Here is an 18322-nt window from a genome sequence, read left to right as displayed (position 1 = left end):
TTCCCCAAGAAATTTGGGATCATTTTTGTTCCTTCAATGTTCGAACCATAATTTGCCCTTCCCTGAGAGAACTTCATAGTCTACAGGCCACGTAGATTCTGATATTCGGTATAATTTAGGGACAGTTATTTTGCTATACGCAATAGTTATATCGGTGTGTAAAAATCATAATTGCCATGCTAAAGTGGCAGCTAATACAAATGGCGCCCAATTCAAGATGGCGGATGTTGACTCTTGAAAAACGACTAAATATCTGAAAGTATTAGTAAAATAAAATTCGCAATTCTTAGTTATCAATAATGTCCTTTTTTCTGCATGGGTGTGACGATAGATACTGGATGGATACGAAGCCAAAAGGTTTCAGAATCACTTAGAACTTCTTAAAACTTGGTACTCTATTTAAAACGCAGTACTTCTTTAAAGCTTAACGTACAAAGCGTCTTTAAACACATACATACACACACAGAGAAATTACTCTTTAAATTCTGCCATCTAGTTTTTACCAGCCAGTGAAAAATATAATCTTAACGAAGTTGATATAAATTTAGGATATTGCATTCGTCGTACACAAAGCCACGAAAGGAAACTTGTGTAATTTGAAACGATGCACGTCGACAGCGTAGCGATCATTCCGATTCGCCACGGCGTCCTGCCTCATGGAAAGATTCAACCTTTATTACAGCCAAATTACAAAACCAACTTCGAAGATTCGGTGGCACAAAGGTCAGACGCAGGATTTTTGGAGACGGGAAAATTAATGATCCGCGCGGGGCAGTAAATTTTCCATGGGATAAATCCAGAGGTGGGTTTTCAGCGATCCCCCTTCACTCGCCAGATGCACACGCCTGGTTCGAATTCCTGGCACGTTGCCAAATCCCGCTTTGCTGAATATTTGCAAATTCTGTTACGTCACTGCGAGCTTCCACTAGTGATTTTGCAATCTTAAAGAAGGATGTGGTGTATATAATGTAAATATAATTTTGCATTAATTTTGCAGGGCGTATTAAAATTAATTAAATAAAATCTTTATCTGCGTTAGAGATTTACTGTGTGCTGGTAACAATTTATTATGCAAATTAAGTGGTACAAAGGGACGTACATTATTTGGGAATATTTTTAGCGAGCTCACGAACTGAAGCACGGTATTCAGTACCACCGATGAAGTTGTGGTAGCGTCGTCGCATTGTAATGAAGGGGTAACGTGTGCGACATTCGGTGGAAGCGCACACAGGTGGAAAGGTAAAGGAATCCATAAATTCCAATGGGTTCTATTTGGTTCCGTAACATGACCGGAGCCTTTCATCTCGAACAATTCAAATTCGGTCCACGTTCAGTATATTGTTTCATTTCAATACCGAATTTGGACCTTATTTGAATTAATGATACAAAAATTATTTACGGTTCAGAACCTACTTAGACTTTCTGATTTTTTCTCCCGGACCGGAATTGAATTTATTTACAAGTCCTGAAACTTTACTAGCACTGAGGTTGTTAAAGTTTCAGGAACCTATAAATTCCAATGGACTCTAGTGGGTTCCATAACTGGATCCGAACCTTCTTTCTCGCTCAATTTAAATTCGGTCCAAGTTGAACATTGCTTCTTTCAATAACGAACGGACCGTATTAAACTTTTGGGTCCCAAGTATCTCGATCGAGATACCCTGTGTCAAGGTCGTAGTTTTTACGTTATAACTTTTCTATTTTTTGACTAGAATTTCGATCTTTTTTTATAGTGTTCCTAACACATGTATTTAACAGAAATGTTTTTTTTTTGCATTTTTTTTTGTCTTCATGAAAATGGAGGGGAAAAGGCGGGGAAAGGGAATTCTCTTTTGCGTCTTTTTCAAGGTCAAATTTTTGGAAAGACCGGCTTTGTTGTTCTAAAGCAATGCTTTTCACTCCCGCCCGTTAACTGCATTCGAAGGAAACTTGTTTATCAGTATCCGATGTCAAAATGAAAGTTTTCCGTGAGGGTGTAAGCAGGGGGGGGAGGGGGAAGACTGGTTGTTGAATCTGCATTGTGAGAATGGAATTTCGAAGCGCGCTGAAGGAAACCTTTGTTTTTTTAGCTCAAGTGTTCACAAGTTGCGACAGGGGTTACCCTGCATTGTCTAAAAATAGAATTTCAAGCAGCTGCAAGAATCGGCGCTCATTTTTCAGTGCGTTCTAGCTTTTCGTTCGTGAATGTTGTGCGTAGGTGTCGTTTTGTGCCCAAGTGCGAGGACATTTTTTGGGTGAAGTGACAATTTTTTAAATAATTTTTGGGGGTTTTCTCCCTTCCCCCTCCACATATACGCCAAATTTGCATAAATTTTGCATTTTGTGCATTTTGACATTTTTTCGGGGGGCGGGGGGAAACACCATTTTTTTAAGAAAAGTATTTTTGAGGGGATTTCCCCCCTTTCCCCCTCCATATGTACGCTGAATGTGCATAAATTATATATCGTTTGAATCTGTGATTCATTCTGCGTACAACGGTATATCTTTCATATCTCTAGGGCATTTAGTTTCTGAGCTATAGTCATTTCAAGGTACCGCTGCATTTTGAGGCTTCAATCAGTGGCGTGCCGACCATTCCTTTTGGGGGTACAATTCAAGTTACATTGGTCATATAATAATAATGCAGATATTTTTGTGTTCCTTACATGTCAGCGATCATTTGCATGTACATGTCGACAGTGTCATGTACTTTTTTCTTGGTGGGAGGGTGGGGGAACCAAATTTTTTCCGAAATTTTGGAATTTTGAGAGTTAGCCCCTCCTTCCCGCCACATATACGCCGAATTTACATAAATTTCATATAGTCGGAATCTCTGGTTCATTCCGCGTACAACGGTATATCACTCATCTCTCTAGGGCAATTAGTCTCCGATCTACACTCATTTAATTGAAACTCTGCATTTTGCTCAAAATCGGCTCGGGACCGATAGGCTTACTTGTCAAAATGGTCTCGGGACTCAAAAGGACGGTATTAAAATTGATTCGAATAAAAAGGTTCTGGGACAGAATTGAAATATATTAATGATAAAAAGGTTCTTTACAGTTAAGAATCCATTTACGCTATCTGAATTTCTCTTCTGGACCGGAAATGAATTTATTTATAATTCCTGCACCTTTAACAACCGTGGTTGGGATTCCACTTTCAACTGTGGGTTCAGTCCTATGTCACGCGACACTTTCACGAAATCTAATTATCTTGGAAGTTAGGTAGAATTCGAAGTTTCCATATATTTTGAAATAAAAGTATTTTATGATAGTTAACACTAACATGCATTTTGTATATCCTGATCTATGTTTTGTGTATTTTAAAGCAAATGTCTGGTAAATTGATACTCATAATTACAGGAAAATACTCAGCCAATAATAAAAACTTTGAACAAGTTTTAATTGATACCATTTTCAAGTATCGGTGCTGGTGGCAATTGTTAAGCGCATCGGTATCAACTAACCCCTAGCTTAACTTTAAATTTCCATGACCTTGCATGTAAAAATAAGAAAGACAATTTCCCTCAATATTACATTTGGAAAAGGATCAAAGGGAAAATATTAAAGAGCTTAAAGATATTTATTTCACAGATGAATCATCGGCTTACTTGTGAAGGCTAACTGTGCACGCGCAATACAAAGTCACTCGCAGTGTTACCAACTCCGCAAAAAAATACTAATGTCCCCTTAACGAAGAAGAAAGAAACTACTACACATCAGTCACACTCGTCTTATTCCTGGCAAATTTCATCCTTGTAAATTAAGACATTTTATCAAAAAGCAGATGTTGGGAATACAGAAATGTAAGCTTGTAATATTATACATGACATAACTTTATGCATTTAAATAATTACGGATACTATATTTGTACATATCTTTCAATTACTCTGAATTTCTGTTTCCTCTTTGTAACTTAAAACATTGTAGACATTTACAAAGGAAAGTAGTGCTTCCATCTAGCGTTCAAATGCTGCACTATTCCTTCGAAATTTTTAATATTCTCTCTTGCCCTTCACGAAGCCTGTATGTAGTAGTGTGCTTGAAGGAAGGGCACAGACGCATCCCTTCCACAGAGGATCACATTTCCTGGATTGGGAATTCAAGCTGGGAAGGGGAGTCCCTTTGATTAGGCCACGCGGCATAGAAGCAAAGATGTCTTTTGTGCAAGTCGTAATATGAGAAGAGGAATTCACTTCTGTTCCGCCTCCGTTGGTGCATGATGGATTGGCCACCGGTACTGGGTGTCTCCAAAGACAGACAAACTATACACATCTGAAAAAGATGTATGATCTCGGTTGTTCCTTACAGAACGTCCTGAAAGCTGTAACAATGACCATACACCATGCAGCGATATTCACGTACATTGCTCTGCGCCATCTTGGTTTGTATTGTTATACTCGTTACACTTTCAGTAAAAAATAATATAGATACCGTATAATATACAGGGTGATTCAAAAATTATTAACACTATATGGGAAATAGAAAATGCACTACTTACCGTCAGGGTTTGAAAAAAAGAATGTTTTTCGGGTTAAATAGGTCTTTTCGGGTTGAATTGGGTTTTTTCAGGTTTAATTGGGTTTTTCAAGATTAATTGGTTTTTTGGGGTTTAATTGGGTTTTGTGCGCCTGGCACACCAACTAGCACACCACAACAAACTGCTAAACATATTTATTTTTTATCCTTTATTCTCTTACGATTTCCTGGTTACCTCTGTGGATAGCAAGTTTGTATGTTTGAATTGACATTAGCAGATGTTGTATCAATAATGGTATATGATACATTACGATATAAGATACATTACGACTTATGTCAGAAACATCAAGAGACCAATTGCAGGTGTGTACTATTATCTTCAGTCACAAGCATAATAAAATATCGATAGTATAGATAGTATACATAGTATTCCCCGATACTAGATCGAAAGAAACTGACTTCAGATCTGAGTTCAGCGACTTTTATTTTTTAGGATCTAGAAGTTAATTTTGAATGGGATTTTATTTTATATTTTAATAATTATAGTATAGAAATAATTTCGTGTTTGTTATTTCAGGCACTGTAAATAAGTCATCCAGCATACCGAAAGTAGTGGGAAGTGGTATAAAAACTTGCATTGAATGGACTGAAGTGATAAAACTTGAAGGGAGCTCAAAGTATAAATGTAAACACTGTAACAGCGAAATCGGTTGTAAAAGAGAGAGAATAAAATTCCACCTGAGTAAATGTGAAGCTCGAAGAAGAAATAATGAAACGTCAAATGATGAACCTTAACCCAATGAATTCTTCGAAGTGGCATCATCTGTTTCTGCAATATCTGGTTCTAGTGCCCCTCCCCCGCTACTCTCTCCTAAGCTCTCCAATCTCTAGTGTATCACTTCATTCTTCAAGCAAAGTACAAAAATTAATGGCTGAATTTGTCGTAAAGACCACCGAAAGTCAAAAGCACACATTAGACCAAACAATAATAATTTTTTTCTACGCTGCAAACATTCTCTTCAATGTTGCGGAATTAAATCTGTTTAAGACAATGATAGAACTATTGAGACCCGGTTACAAACCTCCTACCGCGAAAGCTATTAGCGGAAAACTGTTAGACCGTGCTGCAGAAAGAACGGAAGAGTAATTGAAGGAATCACTGAAGTCCAGCACCAGGGTAAGGACGGGGCAAACGGACACTGGGGTAAACGGACATCCCCTAAGAAAAGTACAAATATTTTCGGTTTGAAGTTAGCAACAGTGCAACGAACCTGAACGTTTGCCAGCAGTTGCGTTGAGGATCGGAAGAAATCGTAAAGAAGAAGCGCGAATCCAGGCTAAAAATCTGACAAGGTAAGCAGAAAATGTACGTGCAAAACATTCAATACTCAAAAAATGTGTTGCGAGCGCAAGGATTGCATAGGTTACTATGGTCCCGTCAGTAGACCTAAATAGAGAATTGACAAACACCAATTGGAGCTCGGTGGAGCTCGCCTTAATGGTTTCCTCTTGTAAGGCATGAGCTCCATTTTCTCGCAGTGTTGCCAACTCCTACCTACACTCTTTTTTTTTTTTACTTGGCAAGGGCTAGAGAGAGAGAGAGAGACCTATAGCTGGCAACAGTGGTGAGCGAATGCACCTTATCGTAATTTTCCAACTCCGGCAATGTTCGTAGATCGTGACCTTTGTAAACCTACCTCTCTCGGGGGAACGACGTGCCACACACACACACACACACACACACACACACACACATGCGTGTCTTGTGACGCAAGCAAACAAACAAATAATAATAATTGTTGTTTTTAGGATGCCTGGCCCCTATAACCTCGCCAGGGTGCGTGGTGCCCAACCAAAAATGTAAAAGTTTTCTAATGGCTGCGGTTATAGATTACCGCACCTCTGTAGAGTTTCACGTGTTTTTTTTTTTCCCCAAACTTCCATGAAACCCTACAGAGGACCTCCGTAATGCATGCAACGTGTACTATCGACTCTAGTGTTATTTGATGTTGTGATATTTTTGGATATAGAGTTTTATTGTGAGATAGATAAAAATAATTATGTTTATTATAATATTTTCTTGATGAAGATGGAGAATGTATGTGTGTGTTACAAATAAAGTTGCATGCTTTTTTTTCTAGTTCGACATGAGATACACACAATTTTATTTTTTGAAGTACAGTTAATATTACCTAGGTTAATCTGTGACATACAACTAGCGATCGACACGACCACCTGACACACAGACACAGAGAGAGTGAGCAAATTTAAAGTGTGATCTATAGCCTTACAGGTGACTCAAAAGCAGAAATTGGTCATAGCGTGACAGGTCGATCTATCGTGAACTAAACTAACCTCCCCCACTCATACATACACACTATGTCTTACAATAAGTAAGGCTGCTATATCACATGTAAGGGCTAACGGTTGCCAACACACACAAGATCTATTGCAAATTTTATTAACCTACGACATAAGCCATGGACACACACACACCAAGCCTTCCAGATAGGCTATAAGCAACTCACCTCTTGCAATTGTATAACGGGGAAAATTAACCTACAGCTAGCAACACTGTTTGAGCTGCTTTCGACGAGTAGTGTTACCAAACTTATTTTTTTGCAAATAGGCTCTACAGCTAGAGGCTTGAAACATATACCCTACCAGAGTATGCCAACTTACCTCATGTAAAAATATTACCTAGTACGGGTTAAGCTGTGACATACAACTAGCGAACGACACAACCACCTGACACACAGACAGAGAGAGTGTGATACAGCTTATACGCAGTTTTTCCTACACACGTACTGGGTTTAAAAGGTAACTTGCAACAACCATTTCACTCACCTCCTATCATATAATAAAATTACCACAGGTTTTTGATACTTGCTGCCAGAACATGGTGGTTTTAGACTGGAAATTCAGCCCGATTATTCTATTTGTGCAAGAGAAAAAATGATGATGCCTGCATTTGGAATATATAATTCTTCTTACGGTATTTTGCGTGCCCCAGTAACCTTGCTTTCGATTCACGGAAGCTATGACGTGTATTTCCTGTTTCGCGAACATACGAGAACCTTTCACAATGTCGCATCAGATAATAATATATTGCAAGAGCGAGTTGGTTGTGTATATAAATCTAGTCTTGGGGAATAGACATGAATATAATGTCAAAATTATTGCATAACTTAAAAAGAACATTTATTGCACTGCGCTTTCTAGCAAAGGTAAATGTGGAATGCCCCGGCCCCTCAGAGATTCGAATACTGTTAGTTAAACAGCAAGCATTGTCATATGGACTGACGATTATTACTTTTTTAAAAAAACAGACCTCGTAGTAAGTTATAACCTGAGCTGTCTTGCAAGTCTCTCGAGTTTGATATCTGGTGAAGGAATATGATGCCACTATAAACTGTGCACAAGATATACCCAGTCCCTGGCATGAGATGGACGAGGACCTATACAGTTGTACAATGGTTGTTCTTTATTAAAGCATAGCGCTTATTTACATGTCAGCGCAACATGCATGCAAAGAAGGGAGGGAGACCATAACGGATAATTCTTATTTCGATGCCGGTCTACGACTCTGAGGGCTCAAGTTACAATGTTTACCTATAGCTGTACATATTTAAAAATGACCTGAGCAATTAAATGTTACAATACCGATCCTGATTTTTGTCGGATGACGTAGGTTGCAATCCCACCCCCGATGGCGTATAGACTTAAATGTTTCCATAACATGAAATACTGTTAATGGAAATCTGTCGTTTCTAATGTAAAAATCATATAACAAGAAAAAGAAGAAAATAAATGTTGCGAGCAAATACGGAGCCTCAACCCAAACACATAAATAATCAGACAAGATGTCAACGGTGCGTTCATAACTAACAAGTGATTATTCAAAAATTGAAATGGTGCAGGGGGGAAACAACCAACTAACTAACTAGGCTTCTTAAACCCGAGGACAGCAAATACAAGCCTATCCTGATCTGAGAAAGATCTCTATCTATTTTTTTTCCATCCCAACCGATTTTTTTTAGGTCTATTCAACCCCTCATGGTACACGAGTTCCCACTGCCCTGATGGTGGAGGAAGCGAATCTATTTGGACATGAAAGAGCATTATGTGTGGGAGACTATAATTTATACATGTGGTTGCTTGGATGCTTACAGAGGATGCCATAGCTCGTGCGATTGAGGCATTTTATTAAGCACATATTTTGATGAGTGTAAAGAATTAAATAAGTCACAAGGGGCTGAGGCATGGTTCGAATTTCTCGATCTAGGTATGGATGCAGACAGACACGAAGTTTTGTGTGTGGACACAAATGATAATGGAAAAATGCCGTTCACCCCGATAGCATAGTGGTAATGTTGTTTTTGCCTCGTTTCCATCGACAACATAGTGGTTACACTGTCCAATATTAAGAAGTTTGAATATGCCTAACCTAAAATAAAATTCAAGAATTAATAGAGTTAAATATTTGCCACTCTGAAATGGCGACGGCTATCATAATATTATTTTCAGCAGGATAATAATGACAATATTATATATATTAAGAATTAGGCCCGAGGGATTCTTATTCACTACACTCGTTTCCGCACAACTCATCGACTACAAAGCAACAATGTTAGGAAGTGTGTGCATGGTCCCAAAAATACAAATTTAAAAATTACTAATAAGACATGAACTCTCTTCACTGGTGTGTATTTGAATATGCGAAAATGAGGTACTTTGAATAACCACAAAAAAGCTTGCAACGGTATAGAGAAGGGTCACAACTTCAAACTTTAGACGATTTTTCGTTAATCTGCAAAAGGCCAGGGCGTACGGTAAATTGATTTTATTGAAAAGTATGCAGAAGCAGTGTTGGAAGCAGTTTGAAGACTGAAACGGCTATGGAAGGACACTTATTATAATGTTAATATTTCAGTATAATGTTTTCAGAATTGCTTTTCGATAATGTTCGGTACTTAATTTAATCAATTGTTAGACAAAACATACATTCGAATTCAAGGACGGAAAATATGAACAGCAAATGAATGCTTTAGAGTAGATGTGATATTTAAAGGAGGTGATTATTTTTTTTATTTTCTCAATTCAAACAAAAATTCATGAATATTATTATTATTGAATGGTTGGTTAGGTGCTCGGTTTACCTTGTCCCTCCGAACGAAAGATGGAATGTATACAAGCCTGTGCCTCCTAAGTTTATCGCGGCTATGAGGATAAATCGCGAAATAAAACAAACTGGAAACTTTCAATATATATATATTTTTTATAACATACTTCAATTAAGAAGGATTGCTATCCTTTTTATAATTTGTTAAATTTTATTACGAACGAGGAAAGAATGCATGGCACTTAATGCTGTAATGTTATTGATTAGATCATCGTTTATCTTGTCCGCATCGATTAATCTTCTTATGTTTTTTTTTGTTTTTTCGTCGCGTCCATCTCTTCTGTTATCACAATCGAGACTTCTAGATTATTATTTTTTCTCCCTGCAATTTTAGAAATGTAATTTTTCATGATCATCCAGCGAATGGCTGAGACATTTCAGCAAAATGTCGATTATTCAATAGATGTTGTAAGGTTCCATGTTTTTTTTTCACTATCTCTTGTTTGGTCGATTTTGAATTTGGGAGTTATTTTTTTTATTTTGCCTTTCGCGACATGTTCGACTAATCGTGACAATACGTTTCAACCTTTCTGTATAAACGTTGAAACGTTTCAACGAACAAACGTTGAACCAAAAAAAGGTTTTCTCAAACGTTTAGACGACTACGAAAACGTTGAAATGTAAAATATTGTTGCATTGTAATCAAAAAAGAATTTGTTGAATATGCCTAACCTAAAATAAAATTCAAGAATTAATAGAGTTAAATATTTGCCACTCTGAAATGGCGACGGCTATCATAATATTATTTTCAGCAGGATAATAATGACAATATTATATATATTAAGGATTAGGCCCGAGGGATTCTTATTCACTACACTCGTTTCTAACCTGTCCACACTGGAAACCGAAAACACAAGTACGAGACACTAACTTGGGAGAGGACATGCAAAAACTCTGCGGGGCTCATCTTAAAAACTTCAGTAGATGTTTGTCATGGAACTCCCTCCTTAAATTCGATTCGAAAGGCACAAATATTCCGGTTCTTGAATAAGAAGCGCGTATGCCTTCGGAAAGAGAGAAGAAGAAATAAATAAATCAACTCATGCATATTCTTCATGTACGTACGCTTGGTGACAAGAAACAGTATTTTTTTTTCTCTTCAAGAAATTGTTTTCAACTTTTTGCTAGGTGACCCAACAGGAGTGGACGAAATAGCTTATTCATTCAAACTGGAAGCTTGCTTTTTTTCAACAATAGAAAACACATTATTTCCAGTGAAATATCGACTCAACTACTTAGAATAGCTACCACAAGCTTGGTGACTGAATACTAAAAAACTATCGAGCGACTTACTTCACAGCAGTGTCACTTAGTTTCAACAAGAACAGTTCAAGGCTTCCCGGGTGTCCTGCAAGGTTCGCCATTTATTTTTTTTAATAGCAAGCAGATGAACTGGCAGTTATTTTCTGGTAATTATGTCTTGCCGATGGCGTTGTCGCTTTGTAATCAAAAAAATGCTAGGTTTCGATTGATACCTGTTGGAGGCGCATGGTGGTTCGATTTACAGGTCCAATCCCGATTTGCCTTTCCGTGCATAAAGCGAACTTAAAGCTGCAATTCAATCAATAATTCACTGGTAATTATATTCTTGTGTCAAGTACACCCCCTCTCTAGGAACTTTTAACATATATACTGCTTGTTAAATAATATTGTGTTTCTGATTCTTTCATCCTCATAGTCATGAATGATCCAAGAGAAAAATATATTGTGCTGACATTCAAAACATGCAATAAAAATGTATGATCAAAAAGCTAGCGAAAAGAATAAACAGTAAAGGTAATACACACAAGATTCGAGCCGTATGGTTTGAACAGAATTAGATACAAAATTGGATTGATCTTGCTCATTTATAGGGTGAGAGATGGAAGGCTTCTGTTGCTAAACCTTCGGGTTTAAGAAGACAAGAAAATTAGTTGGTTAATACCGAGCTATTAGGAACTGGCATCCTTGAAACTTCATGCTGCAAGCCTCGTCCTCTACATGTTTATTTCCGACATAATCCTCACTCTCGTTATGCTTTTTTTTTTTACAGATAACATCAAAAGCCGTGACATGCGATTTTCTGGCTTTTTCATTCACAACATGGATATTCATGTTTCTCATCACATCGCAATAATGAGGATACTCAATACCATATAGGGTTTGGCGAGTCTCAGAGCTCCAGGAAAAAATAAACTCCTGTAGGATTTTCCGTGTAGCAGTGAGACACGCTAGTACCGTAAATTGAACTGCACATAATTTAGATTTTATTGAAAAGCAAGCAGAAGCCGTGTTGGGAGCATTTTGAAGACTGGAACGGCTATGCAAGAACACTTATTATAATGTAAACATTTCAGTATAATATTTCGAGAATTGCTCTTCGGTACTTAATTTAATCAATTGTTAGACAAAACACAACATTTTGAAATGAGAATTCCTTTTTTGGTACTTGAGAAACTATTTAACACTCTTCGTAAAGCTGTATACACTATTTCCAACTTTTTGAGCCTGAAATTGTGGTGAAATCTCTTTTCTGTTCCTACAATAGTTAGCCCAGTTTTTTTAACAGTACATCTACAAATTCCATGGAAGTGTACCAGTTATCAGTAGTTACATTTCTGTTGGTATCAAAATTAGGTTTACACAGTCTTACTACAGCCTGCCTATGTATAGAAAGCTTTTTCTCGTTTTCACATAACTCTAGCCTATCTGTTCTAATGTGTTCTGATTATTAGTTCTAGTTATATTAGTACCAAGCGAATAGCAAGCTTGAGAATTGACATTAAATTCACTCAGAACTTGCAAAATTGCTTTCAGGGTTGACAAATCTCATACAACTCGGAAGTACTGCAAATCTAGCGGATGACATGGTTACTCGAAATATGTCCTGTTCCGTCTGTAGCAAAAAAAGATCGAAAGTTTTTGTTGTTCTATTTAAAATTATATTGTAAATAAGAAGTCCAAGGAAGCTTTTCAGTTCTGTAAGAGGCACAAGTTGTGAGCACAACTCTATCAGAATTAACATATTTTTTTCTCACATTTTCAATTTATTTTTTTTGTCTATTTTAGCATGTTCTCCTGCATAGTGTCTGTGATAATGTAGCCCCATGCATCAACTGGAACTACTTTGTTTCTTTTTTGTAGTTCGGGATGAAACAAAAAAAATATATATATATTCCGGGACTCTGGTATGTTTCGTAGTCTCCACTGAAGATCTCTTGAATCTATTTTTTATCATAAAAATATTTGTTACTTACTGTATCAGGTCCACTGCTTTGGTTGTCTTCATCGCCGTCAACTGATACATATGAATCGGTATCATGATTGCTTTGAATATATTCTTCGTCCTCTGTATTGGAAAAATTCAATATCTGACACATCACTTAAAATCTCGGCAAGCATATTTGCAAGTTTCTGTTCAAAGTTCGGATCACAAAAAAAGAGGTCGCATTGCCTGATATGTTCCACATTTTTTTTATTTAACTCACAGTACACACACAAACACAGTCGTGACGTTCGCTAAAACCGACACAGTGAGAGGGGTCTTCATATTGTAAGGCCAGTTCATCTGCTTGCTATTAAAAAAAATAAATGGCGAACCTTGCAGGACACCCGGGAAGCCTTGAACTGTTCTTGTTGAAACTAAGTGACACTGCTGTGAAGTAAGTCGCTCGATAGTTTTTTAGTATTCAGTCACCAAGCTTGTGGTAGCTATTCTAAGTAGTTGAGTCGATATTTCACTGGAAATAATGTGTTTTCTATTGTTGAAAAAAAGCAAGCTTCCAGTTTGAATGAATAAGCTATTTCGTCCACTCCTGTTGGGTCACCTAGCAAAAAGTTGAAAACAATTTCTTGAAGAGAAAAAAAAATACTGTTTCTTGTCACCAAGCGTACGTACATGAAGAATATGCATGAGTTGATTTATTTATTTCTTCTTCTCTCTTTCCGAAGGCATACGCGCTTCTTATTCAAGAACCGGAATATTTGTGCCTTTCGAATCGAATTTAAGGAGGGAGTTCCATGACAAACATCTACTGAAGTTTTTAAGATGAGCCCCGCAGAGTTTTTGCATGTCCTCTCCCAAGTTAGTGTCTCGTACTTGTGTTTTCGGTTTCCAGTGTGGACAGGTTAGAAACGAGTGTAGTGAATAAGAATCCCTCGGGCCTAATCCTTAATATATATAATATTGTCATTATTATCCTGCTGAAAATAATATTATGATAGCCGTCGCCATTTCAGAGTGGCAAATATTTAACTCTATTAATTCTTGAATTTTATTTTAGGTTAGGCATATTCAACAAATTCTTTTTTGATTACAATGCAACAATATTTTACATTTCAACGTTTTCGTAGTCGTCTAAACGTTTGAGAAAACCTTTTTTTGGTTCAACGTTTGTTCGTTGAAACGTTTCAACGTTTATACAGAAAGGTTGAAACGTATTGTCACGATTAGTCGAACATGTCGCGAAAGGCAAAATAAAAAAAATAACTCCCAAATTCAAAATCGACCAAACAAGAGATAGTGAAAAAAAAACATGGAACCTTACAACATCTATTGAATAATCGACATTTTGCTGAAATGTCTCAGCCATTCGCTGGATGATCATGAAAAATTACATTTCTAAAATTGCAGGGAGAAAAAATAATAATCTAGAAGTCTCGATTGTGATAACAGAAGAGATGGACGCGACGAAAAAACAAAAAAAAAACATAAGAAGATTAATCGATGCGGACAAGATAAACGATGATCTAATCAATAACATTACAGCATTAAGTGCCATGCATTCTTTCCTCGTTCGTAATAAAATTTAACAAATTATAAAAAGGATAGCAATCCTTCTTAATTGAAGTATGTTATAAAAAATATATATATATTGAAAGTTTCCAGTTTGTTTTATTTCGCGATTTATCCTCATAGCCGCGATAAACTTAGGAGGCACAGGCTTGTATACATTCCATCTTTCGTTCGGAGGGACAAGGTAAACCGAGCACCTAACCAACCATTCAATAATAATAATATTCATGAATTTTTGTTTGAATTGAGAAAATAAAAAAAATAATCACCTCCTTTAAATATCACATCTACTCTAAAGCATTCATTTGCTGTTCATATTTTCCGTCCTTGAATTCGAATGTATGTTTTGTCTAACAATTGATTAAATTAAGTACCGAACATTATCGAAAAGCAATTCTGAAAACATTATACTGAAATATTAACATTATAATAAGTGTCCTTCCATAGCCGTTTCAGTCTTCAAACTGCTTCCAACACTGCTTCTGCATACTTTTCAATAAAATCAATTTACCGTACGCCCTGGCCTTTTGCAGATTAACGAAAAATCGTCTAAAGTTTGAAGTTGTGACCCTTCTCTATACCGTTGCAAGCTTTTTTGTGGTTATTCAAAGTACCTCATTTTCGCATATTCAAATACACACCAGTGAAGAGAGTTCATGTCTTATTAGTAATTTTTAAATTTGTATTTTTGGGACCATGCACACACTTCCTAACATTGTTGCTTTGTAGTCGATGAGTTGTGCGGAAACGAGTGTAGTGAATAAGAATCCCTCGGGCCTAATTCTTAATATATATAATATTGTCATTATTATCCTGCTGAAAATAATATTATGATAGCCGTCGCCATTTCAGAGTGGCAAATATTTAACTCTATTAATTCTTGAATTTTATTTTAGGTTAGGCATATTCAAACTTCTTAATATTGGACAGTGTAACCACTATGTTGTCGATGGAAACGAGGCAAAAACAACATTACCACTATGCTATCGGGGTGAACGGCATTTTTCCATTATCATTTGTGTCCACACACAAAACTTCGTGTCTGTCTGCATCCATACCTAGATCGAGAAATTCGAACCATGCCTCAGCCCCTTGTGACTTATTTAATTCTTTACACTCATCAAAATATGTGCTTAATAAAATGCCTCAATCGCACGAGCTATGGCATCCTCTGTAAGCATCCAAGCAACCACATGTATAAATTATAGTCTCCCACACATAATGCTCTTTCATGTCCAAATAGATTCGCTTCCTCCACCATCAGGGCAGTGGGAACTCGTGTACCATGAGGGGTTGAATAGACCTAAAAAAAATCGGTTGGGATGGAAAAAAAATAGATAGAGATCTTTCTCAGATCAGGATAGGCTTGTATTTGCTGTCCTCGGGTTTAAGAAGCCTAGTTAGTTAGTTGGTTGTTTCCCCCCTGCACCATTTCAATTTTTGAATAATCACTTGTTAGTTATGAACGCACCGTTGACATCTTGTCTGATTATTTATGTGTTTGGGTTGAGGCTCCGTATTTGCTCGCAACATTTATTTTCTTCTTTTTCTTGTTATATGATTTTTACATTAGAAACGACAGATTTCCATTAACAGTATTTCATGTTATGGAAACATTTAAGTCTATACGCCATCGGGGGTGGGATTGCAACCTACGTCATCCGACAAAAATCAGGATCGGTATTGTAACATTTAATTGCTCAGGTCATTTTTAAATATGTACAGCTATAGGTAAACATTGTAACTTGAGCCCTCAGAGTCGTAGACCGGCATCGAAATAAGAATTATCCGTTATGGTCTCCCTCCCTTCTTTGCATGCATGTTGCGCTGACATGTAAATAAGCGCTATGCTTTAATAAAGAACAACCATTGTACAACTGTATAGGTCCTCGTCCATCTCATGCCAGGGACTGGGTATATCTTGTGCACAGTTTATAGTGGCATCATATTCCTTCACCAGATATCAAACTCGAGAGACTTGCAAGACAGCTCAGGTTATAACTTACTACGAGGTCTGTTTTTTTAAAAAAGTAATAATCGTCAGTCCATATGACAATGCTTGCTGTTTAACTAACAGTATTCGAATCTCTGAGGGGCCGGGGCATTCCACATTTACCTTTGCTAGAAAGCGCAGTGCAATAAATGTTCTTTTTAAGTTATGCAATAATTTTGACATTATATTCATGTCTATTCCCCAAGACTAGATTTATATACACAACCAACTCGCTCTTGCAATATATTATTATCTGATGCGACATTGTGAAAGGTTCTCGTATGTTCGCGAAACAGGAAATACACGTCATAGCTTCCGTGAATCGAAAGCAAGGTTACTGGGGCACGCAAAATACCGTAAGAAGAATTATATATTCCAAATGCAGGCATCATCATTTTTTCTCTTGCACAAATAGAATAATCGGGCTGAATTTCCAGTCTAAAACCACCATGTTCTGGCAGCAAGTATCAAAAACCTGTGGTAATTTTATTATATGATAGGAGGTGAGTGAAATGGTTGTTGCAAGTTACCTTTTAAACCCAGTACGTGTGTAGGAAAAACTGCGTATAAGCTGTATCACACTCTCTCTGTCTGTGTGTCAGGTGGTTGTGTCGTTCGCTAGTTGTATGTCACAGCTTAACCCGTACTAGGTAATATTTTTACATGAGGTAAGTTGGCATACTCTGGTAGGGTATATGTTTCAAGCCTCTAGCTGTAGAGCCTATTTGCAAAAAAATAAGTTTGGTAACACTACTCGTCGAAAGCAGCTCAAACAGTTTTGCTAGCTGTAGGTTAATTTTCCCCGTTATACAATTGCAAGAGGTGAGTTGCTTATAGCCTATCTGGAAGGCTTGGTGTGTGTGTGTCCATGGCTTATGTCGTAGGTTAATAAAATTTGCAATAGATCTTGTGTGTGTTGGCAACCGTTAGCCCTTACATGTGATATAGCAGCCTTACTTATTGTAAGACATAGTGTGTATGTATGAGTGGGGGAGGTTAGTTTAGTTCACGATAGATCGACCTGTCACGCTATGACCAATTTCTGCTTTTGAGTCACCTGTAAGGCTATAGATCACACTTTAAATTTGCTCACTCTCTCTGTGTCTGTGTGTCAGGTGGTCGTGTCGATCGCTAGTTGTATGTCACAGATTAACCTAGGTAATATTAACTGTACTTCAAAAAATAAAATTGTGTGTATCTCATGTCGAACTAGAAAAAAAAGCATGCAACTTTATTTGTAACACACACATACATTCTCCATCTTCATCAAGAAAATATTATAATAAACATAATTATTTTTATCTATCTCACAATAAAACTCTATATCCAAAAATATCACAACATCAAATAACACTAGAGTCGATAGTACACGTTGCATGCATTACGGAGGTCCTCTGTAGGGTTTCATGGAAGTTTGGGGAAAAAAAAAAAAAACACGTGAAACTCTACAGAGGTGCGGTAATCTATAACCGCAGCCATTAGAAAACTTTTACATTTTTGGTTGGGCACCACGCACCCTGGCGAGGTTATAGGGGCCAGGCATCCTAAAAACAACAATTATTATTATTTGTTTGTTTGCTTGCGTCACAAGACACGCATGTGTGTGTGTGTGTGTGTGTGTGTGTGTGTGTGGCACGTCGTTCCCCCGAGAGAGGTAGGTTTACAAAGGTCACGATCTACGAACATTGCCGGAGTTGGAAAATTACGATAAGGTGCATTCGCTCACCACTGTTGCCAGCTATAGGTCTCTCTCTCTCTCTAGCCCTTGCCAAGTAAAAAAAAAAAAGGGTGTAGGTAGGAGTTGGCAACACTGCGAGAAAATGGAGCTCATGCCTTACAAGAGGAAACCATTAAGGCGAGCTCCACCGAGCTCCAATTGGTGTTTGTCAATTCTCTATTTAGGTCTACTCCCG

This window comes from Lepisma saccharinum, chromosome 1, assembly GCF_977018435.1.
Source record: "Lepisma saccharinum chromosome 1, izLepSacc3.1, whole genome shotgun sequence".
Taxonomy (NCBI): Eukaryota; Metazoa; Arthropoda; class Insecta; order Zygentoma; family Lepismatidae; genus Lepisma; species Lepisma saccharinum.
Note: the sequence above shows the minus strand (reverse complement) of the source record.